Consider the following 24,985-nt stretch of genomic DNA (forward strand, 5'->3'; position numbering starts at 1 on the left):
CAGTTCCCAATACCTTTGTCATTAACGCAGATAAAGGTAATGGGACTTGAAGTCCAAATATCCAGTCATCCAAGTGGGGAAATGTTGAATTATTGGAAATGAAACCTACATTCTCAATAGCTCTGATGATGTTTTTTGATTGAAATGTGGAAAGATTACAATGTATGAATTGGAGTCTATGTTTCCAATACCTACTGTGAGAAACCAAAGGGTGTCAAACTGACCAATCCCTTGAGATCTGTCAACCAGGTGGCTGGGGCACAGCCATCCCTATTGGATCCAGACCCCTTGGTGGACTAGTGCGAGAATATCACCTGGGTGACGGCTCCCTGGGGAGTGGGAGTGGGGCAACCGGAGGAGAGACGTGGTATCCCTGTTCCCATTTTCCTGTAGAACACCCTCATTACAATTTATATTAAAGAATCTCTTCCTACACACACTCTGCTACACAGACCAAACCTTGGAAGGGAAGACAGACTCACACACAGCCATTCTGGTTGACATGTCCCAGTATCAGGGTCAGACAGAGTCAGGCACTTGATCCTGATGACTCACACCTGAATCCTGTGACCTTTCCCCACTGGGATAAAAGGCAATGCATGAGAGCACCCGGAGAGCAAGGTAAGAAGGCAACTGAAGCGAGTAAGACCAGCAGAATGGAACGTCAGGAAATCGTGGGACAGCAACATGATCGGATACAGTGGAAGCAGAGCAGACGGGACCAGATGACGAATAAAAGGCAGTGGTTCCACAAGCTACAGGGTGAAGGCCGCTGTAAAATCCCAAAGGGGAACACTCTGCTACTACAGAAGGTCACAACGGTACCTCCTTCATGTGTGGTGTGAGGACTTGAAAGGAGGTGAGCCGCGCTGGGCTAAAAGCCTTGACTAGACGAAAGGTCTTGATAAACTGTATCAACCGCTGCCGGTGAGTGAAATGGGAGACCGGCTTGTGTTGATAAATGAAAAGGACTTTTATGTTTGAAGTCCTCATTGGATTGTCAAGAAATTGCAAGTGAAAGCACACTGCAGCACGAATGAAGAATGGCGAGATTGTGCGTTTGCTTATGAGAGAAGCCGCGAAAGAAACCTGAAGTACTTGAGAGTGTTACCGAGACAGGAGGCGAATAGTCAAAGTGGTCATATGAGGATAAAGTCAAGGGTACAAGCTCTTCCTCGTACAGTTGAAAGTCTTTGACAATACCAGAAGGCATTGGGAGAGGAGGCCGGTATAAACCTTTAAACTGTATCCAGTGTTGTGAGTTGCTCTTAGGACAGCAACTGTAAGAAAGAGAAGCCTGATTGTTGAAAGTAAACGCACTTGCTACAATATAACAGAGTGACCTGACGAGACGCGATCGCCTATCATAATCTCTGTATTGAATTGGCAAGTACTTTGAAGTGAAAGCTTAGTAACAAGTGTGATGCTAGCGGTTTGAAGGCTTGCGCCCAATCAAGGGAAGCCAGAAATGCCTACAGAGGAGGGTCTGAGCTCTGAGGAGGGGAACCTCAGTGAATCAGTGAAAGTGAACCAAATACTTGTTTTAAAAGACATTAAGAGCTCCTGAGTGCTATAAGCTAGTAGAACTGGTAAAGTTAACGGAACTGTGATTTGAAGGCTGAAGCAAACCCGACATAGGGATGCCAACCAAAAGACATTGATTAGAGGGATCCTGCCTTTTGTGAAGAAACTGCTTCCTGATGCCTATAGCCTCAAGGGATGCCCTGTTCCGCCTTATCCAGGGATTTAACATAGGGAAGGGAGTGCACTAGTTCAACAGTCCTGAACCACCAAAACCCTTTTGGACATTTCAGTTTGCACTACACTCTTTTGTTATGCATATTAATGTCCCACACCCTTTTGTTGTATAGAGTAAGGATTTGGTAATAGGTTTATTAGTATAGGCCATGTTTATTTTGACACAACACCACAAGGACAGCGTTTTCTTTACTTGCTCCCACGTTAGATTTAGGTTTAGATTAGGCATTTTTCTCACCCAGATACTATTCAATAAAAACCCTTGGATTATACTCTGTGTGTCTGGAGTACTTCTGATAACCATGAATTCCTTACACTACACATGAGAATTTCATTCAAGTGGAGATTATATAGTGGGAATTGAAGTCTATATTCTCAATACTTTGGAGGAAGACAGTCACTTCTGGAGATAGACTGCATTGTGGGAATTTAATTATACTTTCCCAAAACCTCTGGTGAAGGTGCCAGAGTGGGGGAAATCATTAAAGTGAAGAATAAGTGCAATATGACAAGTGAAGCCTCAATTTCCAATACCGCTGTGGAAGAATGTTTAGGGAGAGTTATTCAAGAGGAGAACCATAGCATTGTGGGAGTTAAAAGTGAGAGAGAAAACAGATAATATGGTGAGATGAACAGCAGAGTGATAAGTCTGAACTGGAATCCACATCGCCAGAACCGTTTGAGAAAGAGACTGTTTGTAACAAGGTTATATGTGGGAATAAAAGACAAAGATTTCAGAACCATGTGAAAAACTGAAGTCTGATCTCACAGATCAACCTGACTGGGAATCTAATAATGACCTACTGTGATTTAAGTTCAAGTTCCAAGAGATTTCTAAGAACAAGTCTGTGAGGTGAATCATCACATACTGGAAATTGACGCATAAGAGTCAAAACAGACTTAAGAATGAGACTAGTAGAACCGCTGTGATGACCGCTAACAAGGCAAACGTGCACAGTTCAGAACATCTGACAAAACATGCATTAATACAATCTTTATGCTTGGGCTAATATTGTCATTTTAAGAAATCATCACAAATGTTAAAATTTGTTTTAAAACTGCAAAGTCTTTTAGGACTGAATAACAAAACTCTACTATCCCTAATTGCATGTCACAAAATCAACAATAATTCCAAAGTACTGTGTAAGGGTGTTGAAAAAGGAAGCTGACACAAGGGTGGCATGGTGGTTGCTATAACCCTTTATTTACAATAAAAAGAAACCCTCACTTATCCTTATCTTGTAAGAAGGGTTTCCCTGTTTCAAACTAACACTAAAGGATCTGTCAGAATGTCTTTAAAAATTAAACTCCACCGTCCTGTGTCACAACCTACTTCTATCCCTTACACTGTAAAAATACATCCATTCTGTATTATGTTGTGTTGGCCTAAGCACACACACAGAAATGCGAGAAATGCTGAGCACATTGTTTGTCTTTAGCTTGGCGCCTTGGGAGAAGCTGGCACGAACATTGATAATCAGCAATTTATGTGCCTTCCTGTCTTCCTGACTCCTGACTTCCCGAGGCTAATTGTGTGACTAGATAATTCAAAGTAGCACAATTGATGCCATGTGTATCTCTGAAAGTCTGAACTACCAAGTCGAAATACAGAATGACCTTTTAGCTAGAAATAACAAATACGATAATGGAGCACGAGGAACGTTACCTTGTGCTAGAACAAGATATACTCCTACACCCCACTCTTCTCTGTTCCCAGACAGTAAATTGTCTGAGGGATGACGCAGAGCGTTGCACCATGTGTTGCCATAGCAAATTACCCACGTTTCAGAGGTCATGAACTATTATCACGAAATGGACTGGGATGAAATTGAAGTGTTTTGAGAATGTATAAAATATGTTCGCTCCCCCATGCCTTCACTAACCTTCTCTATGGCTGTACACAGTTATGGTTGAATCTGGGTCCGCTTACGCGACAATAAACTGTCATATATATTTGTCTCGTGACTGGTGTGTCTTCATTTACTCACAGTTAGCTCAGATTTGGGCCAAACAAGACTACAACTAAAGAATAACCCAACAAAAGTTCCTTCTCCAGGAGAATGACTCCCTTTCCTTGGTATTCGGGTGATGTCCACAAAAGGATGCCAGGGAAAATGAATCTGTTCCCCTTGCTTGTGTTCCAACCAATCCTTTGCACAGCTCAACTCTCAGAACCAGGAGAATTACTCCCTTCTCCTGGTATTGCTCCGCACCCTCCAATATAGTTCACAACAAAGTCAGGGGAAATTACTCCCTTCCCCTTGTCATCTCCTGAGTATATTCAAAGGCTTCAGTTTCTTCTCCAGGAGAATGACTCCCTTCTCCTGATGTTTGAAAGTTATTTTCCATGTCTTTCAACTTGATTTTTGTTTTGCCACTCTCTCACGGTATTGATGATGATAACACTTTATTTTTCGGGCATTGTCCATAAGGCTTTCTGGGGCCTGGAGTCCAAAATACCTTCAACTATTCCTCCGTAAATACCTCCCCTCTCGAGCTCTTCGCTCCTCTACTTCTAATTCCCTCAGGGTTAGTTGTTTTGCAAAGAAAAGAGCTGGGGGTGGATCTCTGCCTTCGGCTGGTGCCTCCCTTTGGAACAGCCTCCCGGCCACCTTGAAACTTGAGGAAAAACATCTTATATTCCGGAAGCATCTCAAGACCTTCCTCTTTGCCTCTGCCTTTGCCCCCCTTTTCCCCTGTTGATCTGTTTCTTCTCTTGGCATCGTGTTAGTGCATAGTTGACATTTGGAGGGATCAAATCATGTTAAAAGCTGTGCTTGCACCTCTTAACCCCCGGTCTCTAACAGTGCGCAAAGATATTTATGCCGCAACTTCACATATAAAGAGCATATTAGCAAAAAATACAACATTTCATCCACATTGTGTTCGTTGCAAAGGCAGCTGTTGAAGCCTAGCATTTTTTATCCTGTAGAGAGCCTATTGTAAAAAGTAAGTTGGACCTAAAGCAAACGAAAATTGCTCTCCTCCATGGATTTTTGAACCAGGACACATAGTTTGATGGGCCCAAATCTTCCTTCCTACTGAGATAGCCCAGGATGCTTTTTTGTGAGATTCACTAGTCTCTCTTTCAGTTCGTTTGAGTTTTAAAAAGGCTTTAGTCACAATCACTATTGCCTGGTCCCCTCGTCTAGTTTTCAGTAAAAATAATCCATCAGGCTAAACTGGGTAAAAGTTACTTATGTATAATGTAGCCATTTTAATTTATATAGTATGTCCGAATCCAAAATTTGTGAATTAATAACCTTGTCTATGACAGTGCTGGATTGCCCCGGACACGTAGCCAATAAAGCAACGGTTGAAGTAGGATGAGGTCTGAGATGAACATCATACTTCATTCTTAATGGATTATATAACCGGGGAAACCCTGATTCACCCCCATAAATCTTCTAAGGAATTGATTCTCTTTCCTTTGAATCGCCAATGGCGCCTAATGCCCCCAAACTGCTGCTCCATATATGGCCACCGGCACAGACTTTGCACTACAAATAGAGCGTGTTCAACTGGGAGCCCACCCTTGCTGTGCCCATAGCACAGCATGGAGCCATTAATCTCGGTGCATTTACCGGCCATTGGCTTCCATATGCAGGTGCCACTTCAAGCCTTTCGAGAATTGGACGCCCAAGTAGGTGAAAGACCTTACCCATTGCAGAGCGGATCCTTCAGCTTGCTTTCCTTTTGGTAGTCCCTATACACATTACTTTAGATTTTTCCACCTTAATTTTCAGATCTCTTGCAGACATATAATTACAAAATCACTTCACCAGTTGCTGGAGGGTCCTTCCAGTTTTTGCCCTAGACGAGCATCATCAGCATACATTAACAATGGGAGACAACTTACAGCTAGTTTAGATACTTCACTTGGCCCATCGTTCAAAGTAGTAGTAGTGAATTGATATACAGATTAAAAAGCAATTGGACCAGCACACATCAATGTCTGATGCCAGCGCCACAGGTTGAATTAATGGTATCCGTTAACTCCCCTGATGGATTAACGGTTCCATGTGTTAAAATCGCATCAAAAATGGCCGTTTACACAAAACATTGCTACAAAAAGGCTGTGGTTTTGCCGCCGCAATCCATGTAATGGATGCGGGGGACACCCCTGCACCTCCCGGTCCCATTATACCATTTAAGTGGAGCAGGGGACACATCTGCAACCCCCGCCCCCCTATCGGGTCAAACTTGCTGCGATTTTTTACAGATAACTTTTTTGCTGTGATTTTATTACTGCACTAAGTATTAATGCATACTCTTACTGCCAGGTCTGTGTGCAAAGTTACCAGCAAATCCAATAAAAGAGGTGACATACCAAGAGATTTCAAATATGTCCACAATTTCTCATGGTATTACCAAAGTCCCAAATCTTTCTCTGGTTGTCAGTGGACTTATCCCTGCCAAAGCAACGAAAATACATTCCTCGGATGCGCAAAACTTCTCTCAGAGGGTCAGTGGCCTTGGGGCTACCACTGAGATGAGGAAGCTCTCCTTGGATTCACAAATCTTCACTTTGAGCTTTAGTGGTTTTGGGGCTACCACTGAGATGAATAAGCTTTCCTCTGATGCACAGATCTTCATTATAGGAGTCAGCAACCCTATTCCTGTTTTTCGTCTTATCACAAGTTAACCAGGGGCTAAGCAGAGGCCCTCTTACTACCTTTATGTCCTTACCAGTCCACTGAGCCTCCTGTTACCTTCTCTGGGCTCTGAGCGCAACTCTGGTTTTTCCTGGGACTGGACTCATCTGCTTCGCATGGCTCTGCTTTGCCCTGGACGCTTCACAGCTGCTCCACGGCTCTGAGCTTCTTACGGTCTCGGCGTCATTGTCAAGCCCCATGGCCCACCTTCCTGAGGTCACGCCACTGTGTCTCTCAGCTGGGCAGGGTCTCAGGTTAGCTCCTGCCAGACCCAACAAGGACTCCTTCAGTGGCTCATCCACAGGATTTGAAACTGCCACTCTCGATGGTTTACACACCTGTTGCCTCTCCCGGCTGGGCTTGACCATTTCTTTAGTCCATTGTCTCTTATACATTGTAGCCAGTCCCGCCCTGGTGGATTGTCAAAGTATTTTATTTCTTTTGACAGTTTGACCTTCATGCCTCCTCTGGGCCACCTTCTACCAGTACTAGCACAGTCAGTAATCTTCATGTTTTCTGTGCTCTTCTTCATCCTAGTACTTTCTGTATCCCAAGTACTACAGTAATACTTTGGGTTACTCTGAAGGAAGTGGCTTGGAATGGAGGCAGTGGTTTGGGAAGGTTGGGTGTGACGCTCTTCAATGGGCTGTACCTTAAGTGATCATCCTTGTCCCCAGAAGAGGAGTCCCTCCCCATCCCGCATTAAACCACCCATAGAGGGAATATTGGGTAGCGGTTGCACTTCCCTAGCCTCATGGGAAAGGGCTCCCACTTAGGGAGAAGTGATGACAACTGGCGAATCATCACCAGAGGCACTTAAAAATTCTTGCTGTTGAAAATGAACACCCAGAGAGCAAGGGCACTATTCTGAGCCCTGCTCAATTCTATGCAGCAATCCGAAATTCTCCCCGTTAAATCCTTCCACAGCCAGGGCTGGACTGCCCCACCGGGACACCGGGACATCCCCCGGTAGGCCTCTGGCCTGCAGGGTCTCTTTGGCGCCTGAATCCGCCTAGGTGGTTTCTGTGAATTGGCTGCCTGCAGTGCCGGCTGCCACCACTGACGCCACGCTGGCGCCTGGCGCTGCCTGTGCATTTTTTTCTTTCCAGGGTTAGGCTGGGAAGCTAGGCTGCGTGCCTGCGCATGAGGGCCTCGGCTGCCTCCTTAGCACGGGAACCGAAACCGCATATGCCCTGCCTGCCCCTGCACACACATTGCACAGCAGCACAGGTCAGGTGCAGGGCAGGCTGGCAGTGCGGGCCGGGCAAAGAAGTGTTTGGTGTGCACTGCCAGGGCAGCGTAGGCCGCAGTGAGGGGCCTTCTTCGCTATGGCGTGATCAAGGTAAGCGTAGTTGACAGAGCCCATGTCTCCTCTTCTGCCGCATGGGACAAGTGTTTCATTTCCCTTATAGCTCGCAAGGCTCTGACAACGATCAGGTCGTTCATCACAAGAGACATGTGAGCACCGCACCGGTTTCGTGCACCTCTCCATTTTACTAGACAGTTGACTATGTCAAGTGTCACGTGTTGTTGTATATCTTTACACCAGTGCAGCTTGGCTGCCGTATCCCCCCCCCTGAATTGGCTACTGGTGAGTTCAGGAGAGGAGGTAATAAAGTCAATAAAGCGGCCCCCTTCGTCATCACACTGACCTGCATTGCACACTGCCTCCCGCACAAGACGGTAAAAAACACAAAGAGCGGCACTTTTAAAATCGCAGCAGCCATTGTTTTATTATTTTGTTTGATAATTCAAATAGGGCTGGAACAGTGCAAATGAACCTTGCAAATCAGTATGCAACAGTGCCAAGCAACAGTGAAAATCAGTACAAAATAGTGCATACTGTAAATGGAGGACTAGTCATTACCTGCGGGTTGGACTCACATTTGAATCCTTACTCTCCAAACCTTGAAGGGTGTATATGTATATGAAGCGGTTATTGAACTGTATATTGGCAGAAAACCATAATTTCGCCAGACATGAATGTTACAATGCGAGCCAAAAAAGTCCCACAATTCATCACAAAAGAAAGTCAAATATCTGCGCTTACACTAGTTCTAATTACATCAACAAATTGTTCAATGACATCATCAAGGGCTCTGCACATAAAATGATGAACGTGGCCATAAGCACTGCCCTTGGAGAGCACGAGTTGCTGAATTTTGGTTTCTTTTTACCGTTAAAATAGCTCAGCGGGTTGAGAGCTTGCTGCTGTGATCTATGTGCGATCTGCAGGTCGCAGGTTCAAATCCCTGCAAGGTCAACTCAGCCATTCATCTTTCTGAAGTCCATAAATGAGTACCAACTTTGGTTTCTACGAAAGTGCCATTTAAATAACAAATCATTATCCTTTTTAGGATTTGCATTGTAACCTCGACGTCCCTAGAACTGGGGATGTTATGTTGCATTAACATAGGCCAATCCTTCTGCTTAGTAGAAAACCTCAGCATGACTAAGCAACAGTATATTGAGCTGGGTGTGTGATGTAGTCTCATGACAAAGCATATCCATATAACTCCAGGAAGCACGCATCACAACCTTCAGCTGGGCCCCTGTTCATGGCATGTCATAGCATGATAGCACAAGCAGCACATGGCCTGGGTCCTTGTAACGAGTGTCCCATTCACGTATGCAGCCTGTGTTAAATGGCACGCATACTCCTTCACTCAGACATGAAGACACATGTCATTGTATGCACATGGTACACATTGCATGCTCTGCAACAATGCACTGTTTGGGGAGCTCAGATGCATGCGCAGGTTTTGTTGAGCGCATAGTCATGCTATGCTCTGTATAATATAGTGGTGCACACTGCATGCTCTGCAGCAATGCACTGTTTGGGGAGCTCAGATGCATGCACATGTTGTGTTGAGCGCACATTCATGCTAAGCGCTGTATAATGTAGTGGTGCACACTGCATGCTCTGCAGCAATGCAATGTTTGGGGAGCTCAGATGCATGCGCAGGTTGTGTTGAGCGCATATTTATGCTATGCGCTGTATAATGTATTGGTGCACACTGCATGCTCTGAAGCAATGCACTGTTTGGGGAGCTCAGATGCATGCGCAGGTTTTGTTGAGCGCACATTCATGCTATGCGCTGTATAATGTAGTGGTGCACACTGCATGCTCTGCAGCAATGCACTGTTTGGGGAGCACAGATGCATGTGCAGGTTTTGTTGAGTGCATATTCGTGCTATGCGCTGTACAAGTTAGTTCAATGGATGAGTATGGCTCACACAGTGGGGATCCTCCAGTCTTGTCCAATGTGTACCACTTGAATATACACTGCTGTGTGCAAAGCCACGGCTGTCTAGTATGTGTACCACGCAGATGTAACATAACACTCTCGGTTATAGAATGCAAAACTTGTTAGACAGAATTGCATGCAGTACCCCCTGGGACCACCACACACAATTAGGACTACAGGTGTAAGCAAGGCCAACCTTTGGTATCAGTCTGTACCACACAGTTTGTTGGTAGTGAGCTGAGCAGCCAGGCTTATCTCAAGAGTGAATGTGAGCAGTACAAGTAGTTACACAGAGGACTTTCAATCACAGTGGTTCAAGTACACATTTATACTCAAGGTTTCTTGGTAAAACACTTATTAATTTATTACACAAACATGTATAAAGAAGAAGACAACTTAATATTATATACCAATACACTTCAATACAAAACTCTATGAGACAGTTTGAGCTCCCCTGAAAAAGGAGCCAAATGGCAGTTCAGTTACTTAGCAGTGAGCAAAAAGGACAAAAGTAAGTTGAATAGATTACATATACTTTCTAGGCAGTGCAAATAGTTTCAGGTCACCAGAATAGTTCAATTCAAGTCAATAGGCCAGGCCAAAGTCAATGGGCTAGCGTTCTGGATAGGAAAGAGCAGTTCTGGTATCAAACGGTAAAGTCTTTGTAAAGGTTCTCAGAAGTAGTTTAGGTGAAAAAGAATCATTTGTGGGGTCACAGGCTGATTAGGCCTGCGAGTTGGGAAAGTTTCACGAACTTTCACCGCAAGAGTGGCGTTCTCTCAATTGGGTTGGCACAGTACCTTTGTATGAAGAAAACAAATGTTGCTGAAGTCGTGGTCCTGGCAGTTCCTGCAGATCTCGCTGTTCCTGAGCCTCAGTCGTGGGGACAAGAGGGAGGACGTCGGGGGACTCCTGCACTACACGGGATCGTTGAAGAAAGCAAACAAAATGGAGTCACTTCAGTTCGAGTAGCTTTAGATTCAAGAACACAAACTGGTGTCCCTCTCCCTGGTTAAACCTAACCAGCCTTGAGAATGGTATCCAGGTGTCTTACTAGTTGATTTGTCCCACCAACTCAAAGGAAGAAGTCGTCCTTGAAGGAGCTTCTCTGTCGAATGGAGTTTGGCAATTCGGACCTGCAACAGGGCTTCACCGGGAAAACCGATGGTCCAGTGGTTGCAGCAGCCGTCCTCTTCCAGCTCGTCTTCGGTTCTTTCAGTCCAGTGGTCGACTCTGCCTTCCAGTCGACGAGACTCGCCTTTTAAACAGTTTTCTCCCTTTCATTCCAGCCTAGCTGTCACTCACCCAGCAGGGTGGCTGTCCTTGCTGGACAGTCAGCCAGCCAATCATGCCAGAGTGCATTTGGGTCTCCTAGGAGACTAAGCACAGGGAGTTTCGGGCACCTCCCTCACTTCCTGCCCACCCCAGACACTCAGACGCCAAGGGCAGACTTCAGTCCTAAAGCCTGCCAAAGTCACACGAACAAAGGGACCAAACCTGGTTTGGCACTCAGACACAAACACTAGAATGACCTTTCCAAAAAGAAATGGGGGAAAAAAGAAGACCGGGACCTGTTTAAACAAAGGGGCTTAAGGCGCCATCTTGAAAAACATGGCTCCCGTGATTTTTAGCTACCGGTGTTCGCGGTCGGGAAAAATCATGGTAGTTCGTTTTAAAACCACTGCCACCAGCCTTTTCAATAGGAAAGGGTAGCATTTGACTGCTATATGAGTGTTTAGACACAGGGATACTATGTAAACCCTCCAGCACTCCATTGTAAGATGGTGTGTGCTGGGTCTAGGAAGTTGGAAAAGACTAGTAAAGTCAATTTCACTTTACATTCTCCGGGAAACAGTAGTTTATCCCAGAGAAGGTACTTAAACCTTTGGGAAGCCTAAAAGACATCCCTGTGTCACTGCACTGAAGGTGCTGTGTAACACACATCAAAAGATGATGCCCATGGAGTTATCTAAAACTCCATAATCAAAGAACACAAGTGTAAAACACACATCAAAACACATGAAAGAGTGGGAAAAAAGGCTCACACACTTTCTAGGTAAAAAAATCAAGTCCTCAAAATCCAGCAGAGTTGCTGGAGGTCTCTAACATGAAGGGAATTAGCACATTTACGAGAATTCTCCCTAACACTTAGACAAGTGTACAGACGTATTCAGTGAACTCAAGTGGTGAAACAGGGTACCAATGAGACATGGGAGGGGTGTACCACTCAGACATCTGGGCTGTGTTCACTGCATGCATAAAGCACACAGTAGACTTCCCAACCATCCTGGACACTCATCAAAACTGCCTGCATGACTCATAAGGCAACCATCGCCTACTTGAGAGTCGCGACTCAGGTGTAATGCTAGACCATTGCACGAATCGAGATTAAACCAGGAGACAGGCCTTCTCTTGCTACGCCCGGCACCCGGCCTACTGGAACACCATACTGAGGCCTTCATGCACCTGCATTCCAGGACGGTACTGAATACCCTGGTTATATGCCGACCCCCTAGTGTGGGATTCACAAGCTAGTACAACCTGTAACTTCCCTGTCACCGCACTCTGTTGCTGCCTAGCTAGTTTCAAACTATATAAAACCAATAACAAAATACTAATGCAGAGTTCAAGCCGACCAGATATGAAGTCAGTATTCAATTCATATATTTTTTCCAAACTCATTTTTAAAATATTTGATGCTGTTTAGCCAGTCCGGGTCAAGATTACAGCAAGTCAAACGTGTCACAGTTAATTGACCTCTCATAATTTTTCTTTTGCAAGTTGTTTCTTTTATTTTTTATATGGTTAACTTTCTTTTAATTTGTAGAAGGTGGAGCCGTGACCCTCTGCCTTTTCTTCTAACCGACTGAGTGTGGAATGACTGTGGATCAAATGCATTGTGGGTATGCAAATTAGCCCAAACGCAAACTGTTTCTGCAGGAAATTGTCTTTGTCTAAGAGGGCAGTGCTTCTTCATACATAACTTAATCAACCCAAGACAGACATTTGCAAGATCATGAACTTATTTAAAACATGAATTTTTGTTAATCCATATATGATTTAAACATGGTTTAAACGCACTAATTTGGACTAATTGTATTGAACATCTTCTTGGGAGATACTCACAATTCCCTCATAAAAGGGTTGGGCTCACGTGCTATGCTCGCTCCTTCGGCGAAATATGGGGCCACTTTGAAAATAATTTCCAGGGCCACTTTTGGTTCCCAGTCCAGCTCTGTCCACAGCCATTCTGAAAGTGGTGGAAGAGTGGTGAGGATGTGGTGACAGCAACACTGGAAAACCTCCGAATGTCGGTGCAAAGGGGGCTTGGCAGAGTTAGAATGCGAAGAGCACTGCTGGCTACACAGATCGCAGATCAAAGGCATTTTTACATTGAGGGCCGACTTCTGATCTTGTGATAAAGGTTGCCTGGAAAGCAGACATTCTCCCAAGTTTCTAGCACTGCCATTCTGAGGTGGGTGTAAGGATTGGAGGGGAGATGGTATGCATTCCAGCAGAAAAGGCTGCTAAAATCTCTCATTGTGGGAGAAGCGTGCGCCAGAGGCACTGCAACCATTTCTTAAAAGACTGACACTTTTCTAATTAGCGAAAGTGTCCTTAAACTTTCAGCAAATTAGAAAAGTGGTGCGACAGTCTAAGGAATGCTGTTTTTTAAAGGGAAAACATATGCAGTACTCACAGGCCCTGTCTTGCATTGCTGATGGTTATCAGGGCCGTTGTCAGGCCGTAAATCAGTCACATGCAAATGCTGAGGCTTCCATGTTCCAACGCCACATTCTTTCTATGCTAGAATATGGTGCATTTAGGAAAAGTGTTGCTCCTTCATGGAGGAACACTTTTCTATTATTGCATGCATCTCAAAATCAGGCTATATGCGTCGCTGAGCCTGCAGGTCCTGGGTGGCACTTCGGTGAAGTAGAAATGTGGCTCGGATATTACGATTTGCTAAGAGGTAGATCGTTCCCTAACTTGGCTTTTACTTGCTGTACATTTCTGTAATGTTGGCCCTGTTTTTCAGCCCACGGGTAGAGCCGTGCAGCAAAAGTAAATAATCCTTTTCTCTGCGTACTAGCTCTGCCACCTTGTGGTGTTTGTCTGAATTAAAGGAGTAGGGACTGTTTTAGCACGAATACAAAGGTTTATTTAATAAAAAATGAAACCGCCCATCACTACTAATGATACTTTACACTATGACATCGATCAGACCATTTTTTTTTTATGGTGCAAACCCGGTGTTGTACTTTCTAAATCTGCTTGCATCAATAGCGCTGCAATAGTTGCGGTCGCTGGGACCGACTTGCGAGGCGAGGACAAGGTGTAGCGAGCGGAAGTGGCGTATTTCATTTCAGCTTGTCATTAGTTTTGCCTAGCGTCACCTATAAGCAAGCATGTTGCATTGGAAGAGAGCTTGGGGGAGTTGACATACGAGGAGGGGCACAAAGCTTAGAGTTGTAGTTTTGCTATTTACCCACCCATTGTCTGCCCATGACCATGAAATTCCCACCCACTTCAAGCACCATCTCCGCCCGAAACACATCCTACCGGGATCTCTTTGTGCTAGATTATCAAGCTGTAAAGTCATCCTTTGCACTCAAAGTGCCTGAATGTGTTATTTCAAAGCAGTCATCGAAGTGTTAATGGCATAATTGGAGCTATAAATGGGCTACTGGTGTAATACAAATGTCTTAAGCAGGTCTGCCTTCAACCACTTGAATGATCAGCAGTGTGTGTGTCATTCACGGAAGTCCTATAAAAAAAACAAGCATTGGCAAAGCAAGCAGTGTTGTTTGTGCATAGGCAATAGATAGACAATTTCCAGTCATTTATTTATATGGCCAGGTACTCACACCATTTTGCAACTGCTATCATTAATGGCCAGTTAGTATAATTACGGCAGTGCCTGGAAAATGCCTTTCCCAGGTCTAGACGAAAGCTAAACTGTGGGCATCGCCAATGCTTGTTTTCTTATTGCTGCAGAATGTGATGCTGTCTATAAAAGTCTTGTTCGGACTTAGAATTACACTTTTCTAAATATGCATGATCTTCAGAATCAGGCACAGGGAAGTCATTTAGGGATCGCCAGGGGTCGCACTTGCGACCCGTGAGGTATCCCTTGCTACCCCTAAAAAAAAAGTATGTCGTTATATTAATTTTTATAAAAAAAATTGAAGCTCATGGGCTATGGCCAAAGACATGTGGCTCTTAGTTTCTAGAGTGTCTGGCTTTCTTGTTCAGGCTTCTTAAAAAAACAGGGGGTTCCACGAGTGTAACACTTTGAGCAGTGACCCTAAATAACCAAGAATAGGAACAACAAATAGTTTGTCTTTTTGGAATTCCATACAACAATTGCTAGACTCATTGCAGGTTTATTTCACGCACACTTCTTGGGGTGAGTCACTGATTTAGCCTTTTCTTAAACACCTCTAATTTACAATGCAGAAAAAATACTCCAAAAAGTATTTAGAGTAGAATAAGTATCCATTTCAGTCTATGTATTTTGCTTTTCGCAAGTTGCAGTTATAGCATGTTTTTTGCTGCCGATACATATGGTGATCCATTCTTGTATGAAATGTTTATCACGTTACCGTGATATTGTAACCATATGTTTCATAGTGTACTTAGGAACAATGCTATGTGATGCCACTTCCTGTTTTATCAAGGGGTAAAAGGTTAATTTCCATCACTTCCCGTGATGTCACCTCGGGGTGAGGTCAAATGACATAACTTCCTGTGATGTCATCAGAGATCAAGGGACTGTCTGGCTGCTCCAGAGGCTTTATTATGAGGAGAAAAAAGACCTTGGAGGATATGGTATAAATATCACCAGTGAGTCCCTGTCCTGAGGTCACTTGTAACTAGAGCTATGAATGGGAGCCATTCAACACTATAAAAGACCGAGCTGTGTGCTTCTTTAAAGGGCTATGCAGTTTGAAACCCTCTTTCATAGGCAGCAGCACGGAAGAGGGCAGGCAGCAGTGACTTCTCCTTCTCGTCACTGTGCTGCTGCTGTGTCTGCTCCTCCCCTCTCTGACATTGTACCATAGAACAGCGGAAACACGCAGGACACGGAGCAACAGCTCACTGCAGCGCATCCGTGCCTTTGTCATGGGAGGCGCATCTAGAAGTGGGAGAGCCAGGCGGGGCTCGTGCTGACTCGGGCTAAGGGCCTCCATTAAGCTGGACCCGAGGATGGAGCTAGGCTTTGGGAACCGAGCCAAGACCCTCCGGATGTCAGCCTGCCTGCTTGCCTAAAGTCTAAACCGCACACAATGCATCTCTGTCTTTTGCGTGTCTGGTGATAACGATCAGGATTCCAAGCTGCAATGAGCCGTGGCAGTGGAGCAGCCTTTTGTCACAGCTCATTGCATCTAGGAATACTGTTTATTGTCTCCATATATCCAAAAGAAGCATTGGCAATGCCAACAGATTCGGCGTTTGTAGAGTATCTGGGCATGTAATAGCAGTGCCTGGCAAACGCTTAAACCTTATGCACAAGCCAAACATGTTGGCTTTGGCAATGCTTGTTTTAAACAGGAATTCAGAGGCGTTGCCACTGCTAATTTTTAACAGGACTTCAGTGAAGGACGGGCCGATAAATCGAGTGAAATGATATAGGATATGATGTGGCATTTATAACGCGCCTGTACACAAGTGTTTCTAGGTGCGACAAGACAAGGAGGGGGAAACAACGGGAGGACAAAAAAACGATTTTACTACGTCTTTTGTCATTCAGATCGTGCAAGTACGGGAAGAGGGAAGGGGAGGGACGGTGTGGTTGTAGGGAGGAGTGTTATTTATTTATTTTGACATTTGTATAGCGCACCAAGCTCGTAGGCATCTAGGCACTTTTTAGACATATTTATTGACATATTTATTGCAGCAGTAGTGTGTGAACTATGAAGACATACAATGTTTGGCTGAGAATCATGGCTGTGGCACCCACACACTCTCCTCAATGGTGGAAAAGGTGAGAGGTCAGTTAGGACACGCTGTCTCAGTTGCGACATATGGACTGGCCGTGGCCCTGGTAAGGTCATCCCTGTCCAAGGTAAGCCTATTATTGATTAGGCAAAGCCCCAGACCCTGCGACAATGAAAAAACGCTGGTTTGCGATTCTTCTTCTAAGTGCATTACATTCACTAACCTTCACATTCCTCCAAGTGCAACACATTGATTACCTTCATAATTCCCCTAAGTGTGAGACATTGCCTACCCTCACATTCTTCTAGGTGCAGTGTATCTGCTACCCTCATAAATCTACAGTGTGCAATTCTTAGGCTACGCATGTATCTATGTGCAACACATGACACAAGTCGGTTTACTATACCTGGCATCACTGCACACTGGGGAAGCGTGTAAGTGTTATGCAAGTCAGTCTACTAAAACTGGCATCATTGGGGAAGCTTTCAGGGTGAAGTTTGCTGCCATGGGGAGGCACTACGGAAGCTTTCAAGGTGATGCATATCACTGCCCTGAAACTGGCATCACTAGGAAGAGGGGAAGCCCAAGGTGTTGCAAGCCAGTGTACTAAAACTGCATCGCTGGGCACTGGGAAAGCTTTCAGGGTGAAGGATGCTGTCATCATGGGGCACTTGGGAAGCTTGCACTCCGGTGGAGACGGTGTACTATAACTGGCATCACTGGGGAAGCTTGCAAAGTGACATATGCCAATCTTGCAATGCAGTCTTCACTTGGCACGGAAAGCTTGCAAGGTGATGCATGTCACTACAACGTTGTAGTGCTGTAATCACTGGGGAAGCTCGTAAGTGAGGGAAGGAAATGAACCGAACTGCAAGCTATTGTCTTTCTGGCAGTTTTCTGTTTTATAATTGTTAGCATGTTACCCACGTTGGCATTCACTACAAGCAAAGACGAATGGCTATAAACACTGCGATGGCGAAAGCTACTTAGAAGATCGGGGATGGCAGGACTGATGTGGAGCTCTTTAACTAATCGGAGGGGGCCTGCAACATGCAAAAGTTAGGAGATGGTCCTTCGAGTGGCAGGCAACGCCTTTCGGAAGAGAACTCCCGTGAGAAACAGTAGGACACTGAGGGTCCGATTCTGATGTTGGCGCAGTGAGTGTGCTAAAGAGTGCGAATCACTGCACCAAATCTGGACGCCCACTATTCTGAAGTGGTCCTGGGCATCCTCGTAGTGCGTGACAGTGCACCACCTTCATTGCGCCTGTTTTTGACGACAGCGGGCGCAATGGAAATTCTCAGCAATACTTTCCTTAAATAACGACATAATCGTTATTTGACGAAAGGGCTGCCGAGAACATAATATACCTTTTACATCAAAGGGTTCAGTAGGGGGCTGGCTAGAACTATTGGGGCACCCTGGAAGCATCTAGTTTTTGGAATCCCCGCGACCCATTTGGGAGATCCCATTGGTGCTATGTATGAAAGCATGGGTGCATTGCATATCTGCTCCGTTAAGATGACATTGCTTTTGTGAATGGAAACAGAGGCAGAGGCTTGGTGGTGGGGTACACCGTTGTTACTATACATGAAATCAGGGGTGCATTGAAAAGCTGCTCTGTAAAATGACCTTATGAATGCATGTGTATGAGACGAGCAGATTCCTGTGGCACGCCTTCACAATAGCGGCACCAAAATGGTACCGTATATGGGCGCCACTTTAACGCACCCACATCAGAATCGGGCCCTGATTCAACAGCTGCATGAGTTATTTGTCAGGTATCGTAGTAACAAAACCTGACAAACATTGCTTGCAAACTCACAACTGCCTCTTGCAGCCAAGACCAGAGTCAGTGGTACTCCTGGCATGCGTAGGGTCCAAAAGCTGCAGATACTTTATTAGTTGGCTGCTGTCGTGTTTCAAACATCCTGCAGAAGGCCGGCATCTTCCCGGTGGGAGGCGCTGTATGCAGGCAAGCAGGGGTTGTCTGGCAGCAAACCAAAAGAGGCCATGGAAATAATGTTCAAAGTAGCCCCATTTTACACATTTTCAGTAACCCCAATCCTTTTCATAAGAGAACCTTTTGGAAATAAAATAGGTTATGGCACAGAAGAGGCCAAGGCCCATAGGCGTACCAGGAAGTCTCCAGTGTTCCCTATAGGCCAGTCCACCCTTGCAGACAAGAGATGTGGACCTCGTGCACCCTGATCACATGTATCAATCAAGCCGTGTCCAAGCCCCACCTTCATTTCAATAGCAAGAGACCCAGGCTGCCCAATCGTTTCGGCGTACGGACAGCTTCAAGTTTAATTAACCGCAGGGCAACTTTGTGAGGTTTCAATGTGACCAGAACGATAGTCCGTTCCCGAAGGTATGATTTACATTAAACAAAAACGTGACAAAGAAAATTTTGTTTTTGATGAGATACAAAATAAGTCCTTCTGAACAAAGGAGTGACAGCGCGTTCATTCAGTGGATATGGGGAATGAAAGTGGTACATTCAAGTTTAGGTCAACTTGGCTCCATCCACCAAGACCATGCACAGTGGAACCGTGAACAAGGACACATGCTAAAGGGAATGACAGGAGAGAATGGCAGATTAGACTGCTATAAGTAGTGGACTATAGTGGAATGGAAAACCAAAAGTGGCATGTAAACAGAAGGTCGATAATCTATCGCAGAACAGTCTTCGGGTGGTGTCCCATGCCATATCTTTCGGCAGCGTTAGGTAATTCTACACACATACCTAACTGGCAGGTGTCCATGTCTGAGCAGGTCTGGAGAACCATGTAGTATACCCGCAGAAAACCTAAACAATGGACAACAACAATGCTTGCATTAAAGTGTGGCTGGGCGACTGTGGTGGGGGATCTATAACGAGGGTAATCATCACCCCACTCCCACAGAACTTACTATGCTCAGTGAGGTTCCTGTCCAGTACCAGCAGGTAAGGAGTGAGGAAGGGTTTGGAGGGGCGCAAGTTGCAGAAGAATCCATACAGGCAGAGCTGTGCTGTGTGCAGGATCCAGCCTGGACCGGACAGCAACATGGCCCTGCACAGGGACACCATGCCCTCTGGATCCATTCTACGGTTTCGAGAGCAGTTGAAACAACTGGATCATCCGTGTCTGTGGTGACCGGTAACATACGGTACACCAGGACACCGGGCGGAGGGCAAACCGCAACACAATCGAAATGTTCACGCCCAGCCATTGAAGCCCTACCCTCAGCAGGCGGTAGCTTGGCCATATTTCGTGCCTTCCATGTCAAAGAAGAGGCATGCCCGGCCCCTTCTGTCAAAGTTCCTCCCCTCGCTTCTCTGCTTGGACGCACAGTCTAGCTCCATTAAGGCACGGCCCTTCCAACCTTGTGCTCCGTGATGTAATAGCGACCATAAAACTCTTCCTCTGAATAGGCTTGCACTTTCCACCCAAAGCGGCTCCAGGCCGCATAGCACTTACCATACTATGCACTTCAACTGCTGCTCACCCACAAGCACGGACATTCCAGCACTTACGCCCACCCCCCAGTTTCCCTCTTCTCACTGTACTTGCACGTTCTGAATACTCACAATGCATAGTAGGTCCATCCTTTATCTCCCGCTGTAATCATTGTTTTCAATCCCATTTTCCCTCCCTGTTTCCCCGTGGGCGCTTTGCAACATAATTGACTTATCATATAAGCGCCTAACAAATGCACAATAAATACATAAATAAAGAGGGGCGGGAAAGAAAGGAAAGTGGGCTCAGGCCATTTGTATGCCAAGGTGCAGGAGGGAGTGTCTGGTCTCTGAGCCTGATTGGAAAACTGCGTGACTAGAGTCTCAGCACGTGAGGGCTGAAGGAACGTTCAACGGAAAGTTCAACTGTATTATGCTTACATCGTCATAAGCTGTAATGTACAGCTTGTTTTTGCCTCTACAAACATTTGCTATTGGAGCCCATGAGCTCTGCTGTGAGGGGTGGAACATACAGATCCAGTGACATTCCTTGTTCAAATGCAGTTACTTAAAGAGGAAAACAGATAAATGTGAAGGCATGGACTTACACAGTATTCAACAAAAGAAAGGTCAAGCATATTCTGAATACAGATTTTCTACACTAAAATGCATGTTATCTTTCATATTCAAAGATGGCCGCTAGTTTTGGCTTGATTCAAGCAAGCTTCCTTAGAGACAGTCATCCAAGACGGCTGCCTCCATGGAAGAGCTCATAGCTCAAAGACTTCCGACATCGGCAGTGTTGGGAAGGGGGACGAATGTCCCACACCCCCAAGTGGTTCAGAATAAGGCAAAGGCAGTGAAATGTAATACATGAGACCAGTGGGAGGGTGGTGCTCTTAAAGTCCTTTGCACAATCACATTATTGCACGCTTTGTAGATGTAGTGCACATGCAGGAGCAAACGCCATCTTAGATATTAGCAGCCATATTGAAACATAAGGCCTAAGCGCGGTGCAGCAACAAGCCGCGCTGGCTGAGGAAATGAGGAAAGGAATAGGTTGTATCCCGGGCACTGATGAGAAAGGCCAGAACTACAGAGATCAATAAACCCTTCATTGTCTTAAAAGTTGCCAGCATTCATGATCTGGGAATAATGTGCCCTGCAAGGCCACGGGAGGAGGGCTGAGCGTCTTTGTGTAACACAATCCCACAAGATTGAGAGTGCCACCCTCTGACCCCCACCAGTTCCAACTCTGAGTTATAGCGCCCAAAAGTCCTAGCCTTAAGACCCCTGAATTCCAAGGGAACAGCCAACCCCATACCACTGATCATAAACTTGTTAGACCCCCGATCAATCAAGAAAGATCAGAAAGCAGGGGTTTTTACCTTCACTTCTGGATCATGTAATTTGTGCTGCGAGGTGCAGGGATGGATGAATGAGGGTGGGAGACCTTGGAGGTATGCCGGCCTGTCTGGGACCAAGTGAAGGTTGTGAGTTAGTAACACCTTGGCTTTTCCTCTTGGGCCCCTGTCTGCCAGTAGCAGGTGCACTGCTACATACATACAGATGTATTGTTTACCTTGTACATAATTGCCAATTAGCCGCCACTTAATGACCGATGACGACTGCAGCATCACCCATGTGGAAGAAGATGGACAGAAGATGCTGGCACCAAAGGCCTGGCATCCCCTATGGAGCCGGCAGCCTGTGTTTAGGGTCACATCAACCAGCTGCATGGCTTCCTACTGTATATACTGATATCACTGATGACCCGATGTGCTTTCTTAAAGTCTTAGCCATACAGATTTTGGCAGAATGTGCACCACCAACAGAGCGCTTTGCTGGTGCACTTCTATTTTGTAGGAATAAAATACTTGTTATCCTTGCAAGAGATGTTTTGGGCCTTTTTCCCTAGTGGGTTGTATTTTTTCTGGTGTAAGCAATGAGTGGCTTTCCTACTTTGGTGACCCTGACGTGATTCCAGTGGCTCCAGCAACAATGGAGGCTCCAGCTCGCTTCTCTGAAGGGGCCGCACCCACCTGCAGTGACCAGTCCCCAGCGCGCAACCCACAGTGGTGGCAGGAGCCGTTTTCAAAGAATGTCTGTCTTCTCTTTGGAGCGGGCAGAGCTCCTGGGAGAGTGCAGGATGTGATTGGGATGCCATGATGGAGGAGCACGGTTGAACATGCAGAAGTGAGTACAACCCTCGCGAGGGATAACAACGAACACTATGGTGAGTGGGTGAGTGTTATGTGTATGAGTGAAGGAGGAGTGTGGTAAGGCTACGTGGTGAGATTTAGTCTCATTGTTATTTTTGGTAATTTAAGAGGATATTTACAGAGGAAAACAGGTGTGGGAGCTTTTCCAAGTGAGGGAAGATGATGGAGCCATATGTTTTGTGATACTTGAAGTAGTGGTTATTATTTTAGCTTGTTATTTTAGCTTATTATTTTAGTGTATTACGATTTATTGTGTAACAGGTGGAGGCCACAGGTGGGCCATTATGGGTAGCTTGGTTTAGGAGTGTGTAGTGTGACAGTGTGTGTGTATGTGCATGTGTGGATAGGGGGACGTACAAGTGTTGACAGCGGTAGACTGGGAGGTGAGAACAGTGGACTGGTAGTGACTTTGCTGATAAAAGTGTACTTAGAGCATAATTGTAAAGGTTGAAGTATTGAGTGCGCAAAATTGTGAAGATGCGAGGGGGAACGCCATTGGAGTATATGTATAGACATTACCATTGCACAAAGAACAGATAGAGAAGTAACATAAACAGTGGTGGTAGAGACCTAGGGAGGGATGCCCCGCTCCTGGCCAGAGCAGGGCACCCACAACAGGGGGATATTCAAACACATGAGCACATCTTTAGCTGCTAAATATAAAGGTAAACAACTTCAGAAGAGAAAGGAGATATTAAACCTGTGGAAGATAATAGAGGATGTGGAGGACCCAGAGGGAGAAGGACACAAATTCCTGAACAGGTTGCCATAGATGCAATGTCTATGGCAACATGGAAGAACAAAGTTGTGCTCTCACATACAGGGATCTATCCACTTAACACTTGCCCAGCCACGGGATATACAAATCCAACATATGTTCACACCCCAGCGACTGCTCTGCCACCCTACAGATCGACACTGAGTTTTATCCCGCCCCAGGATAGTAAGGTTCAGAAGGAGTTAGAAGAGTCACTGGAGGGTACGTGGGTAGAATTGGCTGGATTGAGTGTGACACAGGAAGGGGGAGGAAAGAAGGGGAGTGGGTTGGATGAATTGGGAGCAGGAGGCATTTTGTTTGGGTCAGATAGTATGGCCATAAAGGATGTGCACATTAGGAAGGAGAGAGGTGGTGATGGGCGAGCAGAAAGTACGGATATGGGACAGTGAGGTCCGACAGGGATGCAGACATAGAGCTGAGGGTAGACACATGGAATACAGTGGATGAGATTGGGGAAGATGAAGAGGATGTGCAGCAGGTGCCGCAGATTACGTTGCGGTGGAAAGTTTGTGAGGACCACAACTAAGGAATAGGTTTGGTTGGGTGTCAGGTGCAAGGAAAAAGGGAACTGCTGGATGGAAAGAAGGGAGGAGTACTAGTACCCAGATGCTGTTATTGCATAACGGCCTAGGCAGGATGAACTATATGCCCTAGGCACACATGGCAACAAATAATTTGGTTAAGCTACTCCCTCCCCTTACCGCTGGGGCTGGTGAGTGGATCTATGCCTTTGAAAATCAGAGAGCAGGGATTCCTTTGGCTGTGGGGGATTTGAAAAGACTGCTTGTTACGAATGTGGGGGACCAAGCTGGAGACATGTGGGTCAAAGCAGGGTATCTGGTAGTATAGGTAAACAAAGATGCCCACAATGGCGCACCCTTTAACAACCTCAAGGCACAGGTATGGGACATGCTACGGCAAACTTACCCCTACACACCAGACCTGCAGTCTATCATGCAGTACACCAAGGGGGACGATGAAGACCCCGCACAATATATTATTAAGATTCAGGGAATGTGGCATGCTGAGATGAGGGACCAGTGAGACTGGTCAGTTCCTCCTTTTTATTTCATTATTAAAAGGGTGGTTTATGTCCCGTAAGTAACTTGCATGCAATGAATGGGATCGCAGAGCAATTCTGAGTCCAAATTACTGAACAAACATAAGAAGATGGCAAAAATAGTGTTTTATTAACAGTTATCTAAAACAGGGAGTTTCCAATGATCATCAATGGACGTTCCCTCGGCCTCTCAATGATTTCTTCACAAAACATAGACTTTATATTGAAAATACGTCAGAGGCGATGTCATACTATGTGGCATAAGTCTAAGGGGAACATATGAGTATACTTTATATAGTAGCTAGGATTGTAATTGGCTGCCCACTGTCAGGTGGACAATATATGCCTACCTCACATGTCATCATAAAAATCATTAAGTACACAGTTTTTAATTGGTCTTCAAACTATGGTCTTCCATCCATCCACGCCGAGGGTAGAGGGCAGGAGCCCCCCCTGCCATCCCTGAAGCTGCTCCACACACATGGAGTGCATCGCAGAACCATCGCCGGCACCATAAAAGGGCCTGCCTGACCCTGTCCTCAAAGGTGCCTGTCTCCCGCATGCCGGGCGTCGCGCGGCACGAAAGCGAGGCTGATCCTCGTTTGAAGCAGTGTAAAACTGCATTCATCCGCCGGTAGGCGGAACCGCCTGCGGCCAGCACGAAGGCCACACAAAGGCCTGTTCCTGCGCCTGTGCCCCCATTCCATCCATCCTCGCCGAGGGTAGAGGGCAGGAGCACCCCCTCCCATCCCTGAAGCTGCTCCACGCACATGGAGTGCATCGCAGAACCATCGCCGGCACCATAGAAGGGCCTGCCTGACCCTGTCCTCAAAGGTGCCTGACTCCCGCATGCCAGGCGCCGCGCGGCACGAAAGCGAGG

This window comes from Ambystoma mexicanum, chromosome 3q (genome assembly GCF_040938575.1).
Source record: "Ambystoma mexicanum isolate Mex_15411 chromosome 3q, UKY_AmexF1_1, whole genome shotgun sequence".
Taxonomy (NCBI): Eukaryota; Metazoa; Chordata; class Amphibia; order Caudata; family Ambystomatidae; genus Ambystoma; species Ambystoma mexicanum.